This window comes from Haemaphysalis longicornis, unplaced genomic scaffold (assembly GCF_048455015.1).
Source record: "Haemaphysalis longicornis isolate Haplotype H1 unplaced genomic scaffold, Haemaphysalis longicornis Haplotype H1 scaffold_9, whole genome shotgun sequence".
NCBI classification, from domain to species: Eukaryota; Metazoa; Arthropoda; class Arachnida; order Ixodida; family Ixodidae; genus Haemaphysalis; species Haemaphysalis longicornis.
In genome coordinates this window covers 81,010,157-81,023,470 of record NW_027526460.1, presented here as the reverse complement: position 1 = coordinate 81,023,470, position 13,314 = coordinate 81,010,157, and the positions used below count along the sequence as shown (strand labels likewise).

Sequence of the window (13,314 nt, the reverse complement as noted above, 5' to 3'; positions counted from 1 at the left end):
CATTTATGTGCCGTATTTCTGTTCCGTATTTATTATATGCAAATCATCATCTTGCTTGTTTGTTTTTCACTTTTCCTGATTTTGTGTTGCTTGAATTTTTGTCGGTTTAAGTGTCAGTGCTTGTAACGCTGAACTTCGTTTTTCCATTTTGAAACTTCCTAAGATCTTCTTACAAAACCTTTGTTTTATGTGTATAAACTATCTCCGTCATGTTCATTGAGTATTTGCTTGTGTATTTTCAATTTTTCACGTGCCCTCAACGTTTTGCTGGCCGGGTGTCATGGCTTCTAACACTAGGCTTCCTTTTTTTTGCTGTTTTGCTTTCTGGGATCTCTGTAACTATTTTTACTTTATTGTTTCTTTCATATATATGGTTTTCTGTGTTGTGTTGTATTGATTTTAGTTTGTTTTTATGAATGCTTGTACATGGTGTACCAGTACCAAGACCCTAGTGTTGTTCCTGGGCACCAAAAATAAAGTTTGATCGATTGATTGATTGATTGATTATTATTATTATTATTATTAATTTTTGAAACTGTTTACTGTCATTTGTTCGTCTTTTTTTAATTGCGAAAGTTTGCTCTGCAGCATAAAACGGTGGAGGCGAGTGTGTTTAAATGTACGTAAACAGGAAGTTTTCACTAAGAAAGTCTAAGAGGCTCCGGTGATACGGCCCAAAGAGCCAGCGTCTGTAGTCGGGAGGGCGGCCTGGGTTGAGTCCCACACTATGTAGCACTTGCTGTCGGGAACGTTGGAGGCCACGGCAAGTCCACAGAAGATGGTGAATGTCTGCGGTCGATGCCGACGTGGTGCAAAATGGGCATGTCCGGCCAAACGGAGCCCGTCGATCCGGGGGCCAGGTGTGGGTGACAGCTGGTGTGAGAGCAGCCCCGACTCGAATCCTTCGTAGCGCCACCTCCTCACGGCGGGTAAGCCCACCAGGGAGGTTTGATCCACACGGTGGAATAAGTGCGCGTGTGGAGCGCCGAAGGTCTTCTTTTGTCTCTACACTCTTGCCGTTGTTTCTGTTGTATTACTGTCAAACTTTGTTGTTCTGCCTGTCGTGTGGCCTTTACGACGGGCAGAGCAACATAAGCATCTTCTTTTTTTATTTTTTACCTGTATCCAGGCTCCGCCTGTGCTTTATTTCTGTCATTTTCACTACTTCAATTTGTGTGTGTCTTGTCGCTTGTTTGTTTCTTGCTATATGTTTCTTGTATTTTGTCTTCATGTAACTACCCGTGCGCCAGCACTCAGGCCTCTGGCTGTTCCTGGGCACGTAATCAAACATGATTGATTGATTGATTACTAATATTATTATTATTTTATTAGTATTATTAATATACTATTATTAGCAGCAGCAGCACAAGCAGCCGAGACCTCAAATAATAATAGCTTAGATTGCTTTTATCAGAACGTCCGTGGATTTCGCCCTATGTCAGCGGAATTTTTCTCAAATGTCGTTTCTTCCTCCTGGCCTATTAATATTCTGACCGGAACTTCGTTGTGCGCAGACGTAAGTTCCAATACCTTGTTCCCTCTGCATTACGAAGTTTTCCCACATGCCAGTGGCCCATTGCGCGGTAAACCGTGGCCATCCGCTTGTTGCCTTACATGACTCCATTAAGTGTAAACGCCACCTCGACCTTGAATTAGATTGTGTGTATATATGGTGAGAGGTGTTTTGCAGTCGGGCTAGACGCCCCTTAGCGCATACTTACTACATTTCACCTGAGACACATGCCACTGGGTTTCAAAATATCCTAACCACAATCGAAACTACTTCCATATCAAGCAGTGATCACCATTTTCTGGTCGCTCAAGGGCTTTAATGCACTGGGAACTTCATGGGAGAGTCCTCTGGGGAATCTGGCTTCTCATCCAATATTTCAGAAGTGGTACTTTCTAGTAGATTTCATTTTTTATTACTTTGCAGCAGTGCAACTTCATAAAGAATACATGTGGGAACGTCTTAGACTTGTGTCTGAGTGGCCTGGAAGCTAGAGACGTCTCGAGCAGCAATAATAACATTGTAAAACCTGGCAAGTTTCATCCTCCATTTCATATTTCATTACATACCATATGTGTCCTTAATAACAGTTCCCCTGTTTGCACACCAGGAAGCAGAAGTTATGATTTTGCTCATGGGGACTACATGGGTTTATTTCACTTTCACAATAACACTGACTGGACGCCAATAGATAAACTCATCAACGTTGTCGAACAGACCGAATTTTTCATGGACGTTCTACACAATCGCATCCGTAGCTTTGTTAAAAAAATGGAAAAGAAAGGTATTTTTCGCCTTGGTTTGCTGCTGAACCTAAACGAGCTTTGGGGAGGAAAAATAGACCACACAAGCAAGCTAAGACAACAGGGCAAGAAAGGTGGCCGAATGAGTTGTGTCAACTCAGGTCTCTTTGTAAATGGCTCGTTATTCGCAATAGGTCGAGTTACATTGCTGTGGTTGAGGCTGACGCAAGACGTAGTGCCAAATCTTTCTGGGGCCACTTCCGCCGAAAAACCTCTAAACATTCACCTGGAAACATTAACCCTTTCGATCAACGGGGAAAGAGCATGTCGGACGTTCCCAATACATTTCCGCAGCGATTGCGCTCGGCCTACGGCAAAAAAGTAGAGCTTGCCCCGTCAATTGTCTCTAGATTACCGTAAAGGCTCAGAAGTGTTGTTTTCTGAAAGCCCCGTTTCGGATGCTCTAACACAATAAGCATCGTCATTTTCGTGCGGCCTTGAAGACATTTCTTGTGCAGTATTGAAAGCGTTTGGTAATATCCTTGTTCCAGTCTTGACGTGTGTATATCAAACTTCTTAATCAATAAGACTGCAAAGTTCTCCGTTCGTTGGAAGATTGCGAGGGTGCCTGTAGTTACGTCAGGTTCAAAATTGGACCCCAGGAACTAACGACCGATATCTATTCTATGTGCTGCTTGTAAACTATTTGAGTCCATACTGCGTAAACTAGTCACGTACTATAAAATACCATAGTACTACCTAGAATCACGGCTTTCTCGCGGAGCGTTCGACCACCACCAATCTCATCAACTTTATGGTGCCTGCTCCGGAAGATCTGGAAGGGACAGGTTTTTGACGTCGTCTGCCTCGAGCTTCTATTCACATCAGCTTGATATACAACCATACCAGATATTACTTCCATGCAATTATTTATGTGATATGCCATGTTTTGTGCGTGCAAATGGGCAGTCTTGTCTTTCCTATGAGGCCACCAGTGGTATCTCTGAGGGCTCAGTTCTCGGGCCTCTTTTCTTTGTAATCTTTATAAATGATGCCCCACCAGTATTTATTGGTGTTAGTCTTTTCATATGTTTTTCGAACACTGCCCGCTGTTCAGCTCTCCAGAGAGCGATCTAGTCCTTTTCGCATTCGTACTCTTGCACCAAACTCCTCACCAACACATCTAACACGAAGGTAATGACATACACAAGAAAAACTAACATCTTCTCGTACAACATCAATGCTGAATTACATTCATGTGTGGTCTTGGTTAACGACCGTGGCGTCAATTTCGACAGTAAAGTAAGCTTGTCCCACGTATGCAGGTAATTAGTCGTAGAGCTCTTCGATTGCGTCGCGTTGTGTGTCGCGTATCGAAAGAGTTTAAAGAGCGAAATTCTCTTCTCAAGCTTTATACAACTATATGTCGTCCTCTGCTTGAGCATGTATATGTCCTCTGGAATAGCACGTTGAAAACAAACCGTATGCCTATCAAAAGGGTCCAAATTTAATTTATGTCTATCTTTAATCATCGCTTCGGCGGTAGTTGTAATTACAACCCTTGATCACCTTCTTTATTGATGCCATTTTGCTTAACATCCAGGTGGAATAAGGCTGGTCTTTTCTTCCTCTTTAAAATTACTCACGGTAAAGTGTCTTGTGGTGAGCTGCTACAGCATGTTCCTCTTTGCGTGCCACAAAAGGTGACCAGGAAACAAGATACCATGTACAATTCCAAATGGCTGCGTGTTTTGCGCCCTATGTTACGACTGCAAGCCACGTACAATCGGTGCTCGCAATACCTGGATATATTTGTTGATTGCCCTGGTCTGCTTAGCAAACTTCTCTGTGAATTTGTATTGGCGTAACTGCAAACATTACTTATTACGTATTTCTTTTTCACTACTCCTGTGCTCATGAAATCGACTGACTCTCATTCTGTGATTTTAGCAGAAGCTATCTTTTTGTTCCTTTCTTTCTAATCACTTTTTAATTGACTCGTTTACTTCTGTCGGCTATGCCTCCCTTTTAGCATTACTTGTGTGTATGAATGGGTGCTTGTAAGTGCGTTTGCTTGTGTTTGTTTATGTCAAGATGTGTAGTTTTCTTGGTTTGTAACCAGTGCTATTGCATTCATAGTTTTCATCGCAAGATATGTTCATGTTTCTTGTATTGTTGTTTCCTTGCACCGGTACAAAGGCCCCAGGCTGTTCCTGGGCAAGCAACTTGTTAAATAAATGATTGATTTATTCATTGGTTGGTTGGTTGGTTAATTGATTGATTGATTGATTGATTGATTGAATATGGGTGTACCCGTTTGACCAGTATTTTTCGCATTATTATCTGTATCATAAGGATTGAATCGATGAACTCGTACTTTTCTACAAAATTGCATTACGAGTAATTGAGCAGCAATACAATAATTGGCCTTGCTAGGACTAAATTACAAATTTTTCCGCTTATTTTGGCATTTTCATATTCACGTTTCACTCTTTGCTTGGCTGTTTCTCAAAACATCCAATGCGTCCCCTCTAAAAACATCATGTGGAATATTATTTCATCGGCTCATAGATTTATTTCCATAAAGTCTCTTAGCCACCCGGCATCCCATTGTTACTTCTGACTACATTAGAGAATAAAACAACGAACCAAAGAACAAAAATGCCGGATTTCAACCCGATGTTTTATGATTAGCAAGAGAACAAAGACTTAAATGCTAACGAGATATCTTTATGAAAACAGAACTCATAAATAAGGAAAACAAAAGAAGCAGCCAAGTTTATGATCAGTTCTCTCGACACCACATCATTTCCGCCTTTATATATATAGATATATATACATATACATGCATATATAAATATTAAAAGGAAATGAGGGGCTCGTTGAGGAAATACAGAAAGATAGGTCAGCAGTCTACAACGCCAAAGGAGGCATAGGGGTGTGGTTAGGCTCTTTCTCTTTTTTCACTACGGTTAATGAAGTAAACATTTTTTTAAATATACAGAAGAAAGAAAGAAAGAAAAACACGCGCCCAGAGTGGGGACCGAACCCACGCCTTTCGATTACATGTCGAATGCCTTACCAATTCGGCTATCTGGGCGACTGTGTTCTCCTTAATTTTCTGGCCTATTTATATTTACTAGAAGTGTATCTGACGCTTGAGGGTGGTAGCCAGCGCCACTCTGACTACACGGGGAGAAGGGGACCTTCTTTTCAACCCCCGCGGCGTGACTGGAACGTCGAAATAGCCCAGAAAGTTAAGGAGAACACAGTCGCCCAGATAGCCGAATTGGTAAGGCATTCGACATGTAATCGAAAGGCGTGGGTTCGGGCCCCACTCTGGGTGCGTGTTTTTCTTTCTTTCTTTCTTCTGTATATTTAAAAAAATGTTTACTTCATTAACCGTAGTGAAAAAAGAAAAAGAGCCTAACCACACCCCTATGCCTCCTTTGGCGTTGTAGACTGCTGACCTATCTTTCTGTATTTCCTCAATGAGCCCCTCATTTCCTTACTATATTATTCTGCGAAAGCCTAGCGAGGATCTCGGTTCTGGCAGCCTTGATGTCTAGGTAGCATAAGAGGGCTTCCCGCCAGTTACCCGCTCAGGACAGGCTGTAGACGTTCGAGTCACGCCCCGTGAGTTGAAAAGAAGGTCCCCTTCTCCCCGTGTAGTCAGAGTGGCGCTGGCTACCACCCTCAAGCGTCAGATACACTTCTAGTAAATATAAATAGCCCAGAAAGTTAAGGAGAACACAGTCGCCCAGATAGCCGAATTGGTAAGGCATTCGACATGTAATCGAAAGGCGTGGGTTCGGTCCCCACTCTGGGCGCGTGTTTTTCTTTCTTTCTTTCTTTCTTGTGTATATTTAAAAAAATGTTTACTTCATTAACCGTAGTGAAAAAAGAAAAAGAGCCTAACCACACCCCTATGCCTCCTTTGGCGTTGTAGACTGCTGACCTATCTTTCTGTATTTCCTCAACGAGCCCCTCATTTCCTTACTATATTATTCCGCGAAAGCCTAGCGAGGATCTCGGTTCTGGCAGCCTTGATGCCTAGGTAGCATAAGAGGGCTTCCCGCCAGTTACCCGCTCATGACAGGCTGTAGACGTTCGAGTCACGCCCCGGGGGTTTCAAAGAAGGTCCCCTTCTCCCCGTGTAGTCAGAGTGGTGCTGGCTACCACCCTCAAGCGTCAGATACACTTCTAGTAAATATAAATAGCCCAGAAAGTTAAGGAGAACACAGTCGCCCAGATAGCCGAATTGGTAAGGCATTCGACATGTAATCGAAAGGCGTGGGTTCGGTCCCCACTCTGGGCGCGTGTTTTTTTTTCTTTCTTTCTTCTGTATATTTAAAAAAATGTTTACTTCATTAACCGTAGTGAAAAAAGAAAAAGAGCCTAACCACACCCCTATGCCTCCTTTGGCGTTGTAGACTGCTGACCTATCTTTCTGTATGTATATATATATATATATATATATATATATATATATATATATATATATATATATATATATATATATATATATATATATCCTGGGGAAGACTTAGCAGACATCTGGAAAGTTTAACTTTGCTCTTCGATAAGTTTGGTCTGATATTTCCGCACAGCGGAGCCGGAGTTAATGCATAATTTTCACGGCACGAAACAAATCAGCAGGAAGTGAGCCGGTGAAGCATACTAGGCCCCACATTAGCAAATTATTGCGTCTCTATCGAGAATGAGGGGTTTTAGCGTTGTAGCAATATATCAAGGAAACATACTTTTGGGGGTTTGTCTAAAGCCAGTTTAAGGCGTTGTTGAATACACAAAAAAGAAGGGACAGCAATAATTCAACTGTGACAAGACCATTCTTTCTAATTAAAGAAAAGTTTTAGTGTCCTCAATTATGGCGTCTGTGACGTGAAGATGGGTTCAGGGAAATAAAAAGTTCTTCCCCTTGCTGGAAATAAATCTGGGTCATGGTCGAAGCGGTTTAGATTTCGACAGGGCCGCATCGACGCGAAAAATTTGACCGCAAATATCCTGCACTCCACCGTGCGCAGACGACGTTGATTCATGACGACAAAGCTTCGCATTCATCCATCGTTGTAATTAGACGAAGAGTCGCTGATTAGTTTTTCTTTTTCCTTTTTTTTATTTTCAGCTCACAGCTGTGTAAATGTTAGAGATGAATAGTTGGTGCCACCTTTAGTTTGTTGCGGCATCCCGCTAACGCTCTTGTCACTGCTGTTGAAGTGTCGGGATACTTGAGGAACGTACGGAAATGAACGATAAAATTGTCTTCATGAACAGACTATTCATGAAGACAAATTTGTCGTTGATTTTAGTAGGTCCAATAAGTATCCAGACACTTCACATTAGGTTTGCGTACTACCCAATATCACATCCGACCTACAGAACCTGCAGTCCGGCACGCTTCTCTTAAAGAACACTGAAGTGATTTGTAAACATTGCGGGATTACAAGCGCAAATTGTAGTCTCGAGTTCATAGGCCCAGTTTCGACCACTCTGAGTGCGTTCACGCGAATTTATTTAGTGAAAACATCAACTAGAAAACGCTGCTCTCCTCTCTGCATCCTCGCCTATTTTCTGTGGCGTTTTCGTTTGACGTCAGGAGGAAATGGCTTGACGGCGCTACTGCACGGCTCACCGACCTTCCAACAGAGTTTTAGTCGGCCCAGCGTTTATTCCGCCGGCCACCTGCGGGTCGTCACAATTCGTTCGCTCAGTTAAAACTAAGCCACGACACGTTTGTGAGTGGAAGAATGTGCATTTCTTTAATTTGTTGGTTCGTACACTGTATCAAACTCCAAGTCAAGGTCGTCCAATACAAGTGCTGCAGAACCGCACCTGCAATGCTTCGCTGGCTGGTATGCTAGTAGGAAGATCTAAGGCCACTTGAAGGAGGGAGAAGAGTCAGCAAAGTTAATATAGGTACTAAAAAATAAAATCAACTGAAACGTTTCCCGTACAGCATAAAACTATGTCGCAGGAAGCACATTTTTGCGCTGGATGAGCAAGTACAGCAGTTCCGCAGCACGACCACTCATCTGCAAACGCTTTTCCGTCTAACAAATGCTATTGCTAGCCGTAAGATATTGTGGAAATTTGGGGAACGCTTACTGCATGAGCGCTATACAATAAATATTCACCTATGCTGCTTAAAATACCAAAACAAAATAAAGCTGTGAACAGGTTGTACATTATATACCTCATACATCCAGTGCCGCCTGCGTTGAGCTTAAAGAAAAGGCAGAAAAGTGGAAGGGTGCGAATTTATTCATCTTAGCTCGCGCAAATATTTGCAACCTTTTTAGGGCGTGCAAACTTTGGTATGTGTTACAGCTACGTCACTGTTCACAGGCAAACGTACAGAAGTTTGATCATGTTTTCGCTGTGTTTGTTTGGGGTTCAACTTGGGAGAGGATCAGTCGTACAAATCTCTTTCGACGTGTACGGGAAGGGGGGATAGGTTTAATACATTTCTTTTTTACGTCAGTTGGCAAACCGCTTTCCGTTTTGGCGGGATGTAAAAAATCTTTTTTGTCCACCGTTTGCCAAATGAGTTTAGGCAGGACTTTGCCTGAGTTGTCTGTTACGACGTTGTGTTTGCGAGGAGGCATCCGTGGCTATCTAAAAGAAGTTGTGCATGCTCAGGAACAACCTTTTTTTTATTGGTATCGATAACGGTCCTAAAGAAACATAACAACAATCTGAAGAAAAGGTTGAAGAATTGTGTTCGACCCAGTTCACCTTTCCGCTGCTTTCTAACCACAGTGAGCAAGTCCACCCCATCGGTAACTTTTCCGTCGAGAAAATAAACGACCTATTATCGTTAAATGTACTAACTTCAAGGCAAAATATGGCATTCTACCCTGTGGACCTAAGTTAGAAGGTTTTAATTACTCCATTGGAGATTTCGCTGCTGCCACTCGCCTGGCTTCCTCAAAGCTATTCAAGTACATCCGTCCTGCAAAATGTGCTTTTAAACTGAAACTTGACAGGCGTCTGGTTGGAAAAAGCTGTTTTTCCAATGATTTATTTTTCCGATAGCCCTGTAGAATGCACCCGAGAGCATCCAGCTGAGCCCACCCATAGTAAAATATCTACAAACGTATCCGGTACCACACATTGACATCGCGTGCCTGCCTCTCCTTCGCGATGTTATCCGCTCTCGCCCTTTATCATACCAACCCTTAAACCTAGCCTTCACAAATTGACGCAGCATAATTCCTAAACGTGATCATATCCACAGCCTAATCAAAGACGTAGATACTGAAGTTGTACTCTTAACTGAAACTTGGCTAAACCCTGACATTGGTGATACTGAAGTGCTCGCGAATCATCTTACCTTCACCGTATATCGCAGCGACCGGTCGGACCGCAGGGGTCATTGGGTTCTCATTGCTGTACGCAATACCCTAACTACGTCTTTTATATCTTCCGACGACTGCGTCGAAATTGCTTGGGTATGTGTGCGGCATCGCAATGTTTTCACTGCATTTGGCATCAGCTCTCGGCCTCCCGGTAGCCACACTTCGTTGTGTCCCTTGCTCATGCGCGCCCTAACTACCGTAAAGAAAACATTCCCGAAGCCCCTCTGTTTTTGTTCAATGATTTTAATCATGTTTGAGTGAGCTGGCCCCTACTTTCCTCTCCAACTACTTCCCCAACGAGCGAGTCAAACCAATTCATTCAGGTTACACTTGATTTAACCTTGCATCAAGCCATTTCATGCCCTACTAGAGGCAACCACATGCTCGACCCTTTGCTTACCACGAACCCTGATGAAGTATCTAACGTAACTCCATTCCCTGGTTCCAGTGATCACAGTTCTTGCTATATTTGCCTATACTTGCCATTACAAAAAAATGGCCTGAAGCTAAAAACATCACTGATTACAAAAGAGGCAACTACAATGCCATAAAATGTGATCTAGCACTATTCTATGAGAACTTCCTGCATACCTAACAAATCGCAGCATCAATTGCAACTTGGAAATATTTAAGAACAAATTTATAAGGCTGAAAAATCAATTTATTCTAACAATTTTTGTTAAAACTGATTCACACAATCAGTAGTTTTCTAACCGCTTAAAATCGCTACTCAACAGAAAAAAGCGCCTGTACACTTCCGCTAAATTACAAAACGCTGCTGATGATCGGGCAAAATATCTCCAGTGCGCAGACAAGTATACTAAAGAATTGGCTGGAACCAAAAAAAAACATATTTATACGTGCATTTACTATCAATTTCGAAGTGTAACCCCAACAAGTTTTGATGATTGTTTTCCTCTAAATCAAGGACCACCGGAATTGATCTCTGTGATTACAACGGTAGACCTATTATAGTGAACCCTGAGGGTTCGTTGTGAATGACTACTTTGCCTCACCATTCACTTTCGCGATTGACACAGCCTTCTCCTCAACACCTCCGCTCGATTCATCTCCTGCTTTACTCACTTTCGAAATTAGCCCTGGGGGAATTTCCAACCTAATTCGGAACCTTAAAGCTTCGTCCTCCACTGGCGGTGACGGCCTTAGTATCAAACTTCGTAAAAGCACTCTTGGATATTCTAGCTTTCTAGACTCTTTAATATTTACGCAATACATTGAAAGAGGGACGGTTCCGGACGATTGGAAGAAAGCCCTGACATCACCAGTCTTCACGTCAGGCGACAGGTCAATTCCTGCTAACTACCATACAATCTCTTTTACATGCATTTCTTCGAAACTTCTTAGACCTATAATAGACTGTAGTGTCATAATCGACCTCGAATCAATATCCTTCTTCTGTCCGTCAAACATTGTTTCCGCAAACATTATTCTTGTGATACACAGCTCACCAAATGTACCCATCGCTGGCTCCGATTCGTGCATAATAACCTTCAGGTAGATGCTGTCTTCCTTAACTTCGCTTAAGCATTTGACTGTATACCTCATAATCACCTAATTGGCAAGCTAAGCTCTCTTGGTCTCCCTGCTAACATATTAAGTTGGATTAAGCACTCTCTAGCAGGGCGCATGCAGTTTACGTCCGCCAACAACTATGAATCAGCCCTCTCCAAAGTAACTTCCGGTGTCCCGAAAAACGCCGGATTATCACCCCTTCTCTTTCTTATCTACATCGATGACTTGCCTGCAAATATAAAATCCCATCTTGGGCTTTTTGCTGATGACTGCCTCTTTTACACCGTCATTAACAAACCAGGCGATGTTTCGGATCTTCAGGGCGACCATGACTCCATTGCTGCATGGTAGGATAAATGGCTCATGCCATTAAAGAAAGGTAAGTGCAAATCATTATCGTTTAGTCTTAAACGTGCAGCAGTTTCTTACGTTTATTCTATTACTGCCCTTCCCAGCGCCTCTGTTTCATGTTATAAATACCTTGGCGTTCACTTTACGTCATGGCTATCATGGACTACTCATATCGATACCATGTTCTTTGCAGCATCAAGAAGTCTTGGCTACCTTTGACGCAACCTCAAGTGCCCATTCATGGAAGTACAAAAGTTAGCTTCAATGACTTTCGTATTCCCAAAACTTGAATATGCAGCGCCAATCTGGCATCAATCCTCGGCCTATCTAACAACCAAATTAGAGTCCATCCAAATCCTAGCCGCCCGCATTATTTCTTCGCAATACTCCCATAAAACCAGCGGCACTGCAATAAAACACTCTTTCTACCTCCCAACGCTTGAATCCCGCTGAATTTTTGCCTGTCTATGCCTTTTCCACCGCTACTTCTATCATACCCGCTCACGTCATCCATTGCTTCAACCAGCTCAAAGAACTTCAGCACGCCTAAATCACTGCAGTCCCATTGCTCGTATCGCCGGCCATACATCAGCACCTACCTGGTCATTTTTTCCGCACGCAATAGTCATGTCGACTGCCCTATCGGAGCACTGCGCATCATACAGCAACCGCGAAACATTCCGCACTAAGTTCCCCGACCATACGTCTGTGCAATTTGCTTGTTACTAATACTTGACCACCCCTATTTTTGTGCTGTAGTTTAGATGTGTTCTTACCCTTAGTTTTTCATCCGTATATATGTATATTTTTATATTTTGAGCACAACATTTATGTTTTTGCTGTTCTACTCTTTTTTCAATTCGATCCTGGCTTCCGTGTGTTTCCACTTGCTGTTGTGGCCGTTCTATTGAACATTGCGCTGTACCTTGTCCCTTCTATCCTGTATGTAATGCCCTCGGGCCTTTCAGCATGAAATAAATAAAATGAAATAAAATATTATTACCATATATTACTATTACCATTAAACGGTGTTCTCAAGCTACCAGAAGAAAAGCTGAGTTTAGTTATAGGCAATCGGCCTTGGCTGCTTATTCCGGATGCTTAGCGGTCTGTGCAAGCGTTATAAAGCCGTTCGGCATTGGATTGGAATCCGTGTGCTCTACACAAGCCTTTTAGTTCGCAGCACTCTACCGGCCACTGCTCTGGTTTCACATCGCGTCGGAGTCGTAAGCGATCGACCGAAGACAACAGAAGACGTCAGGCGGAATTGTGGCGAAAGTGTGAGAGGGCCGGGTATGTTTTGACCGCAGTATGTTTTGCCCACCAGAGCTGAAGCAAGGGAGGGTCTCGCTAGTACCCCTGCTCTGGACGACGACGCGTCGCACCCCCCTCCTGACCGAAGCCTTCAAGTTGACCACGTACACCATGATCGGAAGGCAAGCTGGCGTCGGTTACTCCCGCTGGCTACTTGGCTCTGGCTCCTTCAATGCCTCGGTCTGAGGAACAATCTTCATAAACGAAGCTATTGCTAACGAAGCCCTCACACACCCCAGCATGCGGAAATGAATTCTCACTGGAAGATCTCCACCCCGTTACTGTCCCTGCAGTCAAACGTCAGTGTTCCCCACCCGTAACCACTCAATATTGCCGTGAACCATGCAATGTGTTTATTTGTGTTTTTCTTTTACCGCCAGGCTGCGCCGGTCTGTGTTATCTCTGTGCCAAGGGAATCGAGTGTTATCTGTTCTGATAAGGAAAACATGTCGATTTAACGTCAACAGCCCAGAATAATCTTTCG

General features: G+C 43.1%; 2 non-coding genes across 2 annotated transcripts; both read left to right on the top strand.

Annotated features, from left to right (window-relative positions):
• The first annotated feature begins 6,011 nt into the window (after window positions 1-6,011).
• On the top strand, window positions 6,012-6,083 carry Trnat-ugu (transfer RNA threonine (anticodon UGU)). Its single transcript has one exon. It is a non-coding gene; the product is annotated as a tRNA-Thr (tRNA).
• A 416-nt stretch (window positions 6,084-6,499) lies between these two features.
• On the top strand, window positions 6,500-6,571 carry Trnat-ugu (transfer RNA threonine (anticodon UGU)). Its single transcript has one exon. It is a non-coding gene; the product is annotated as a tRNA-Thr (tRNA).
• The last annotated feature ends 6,743 nt before the right edge of the window (window positions 6,572-13,314 follow it).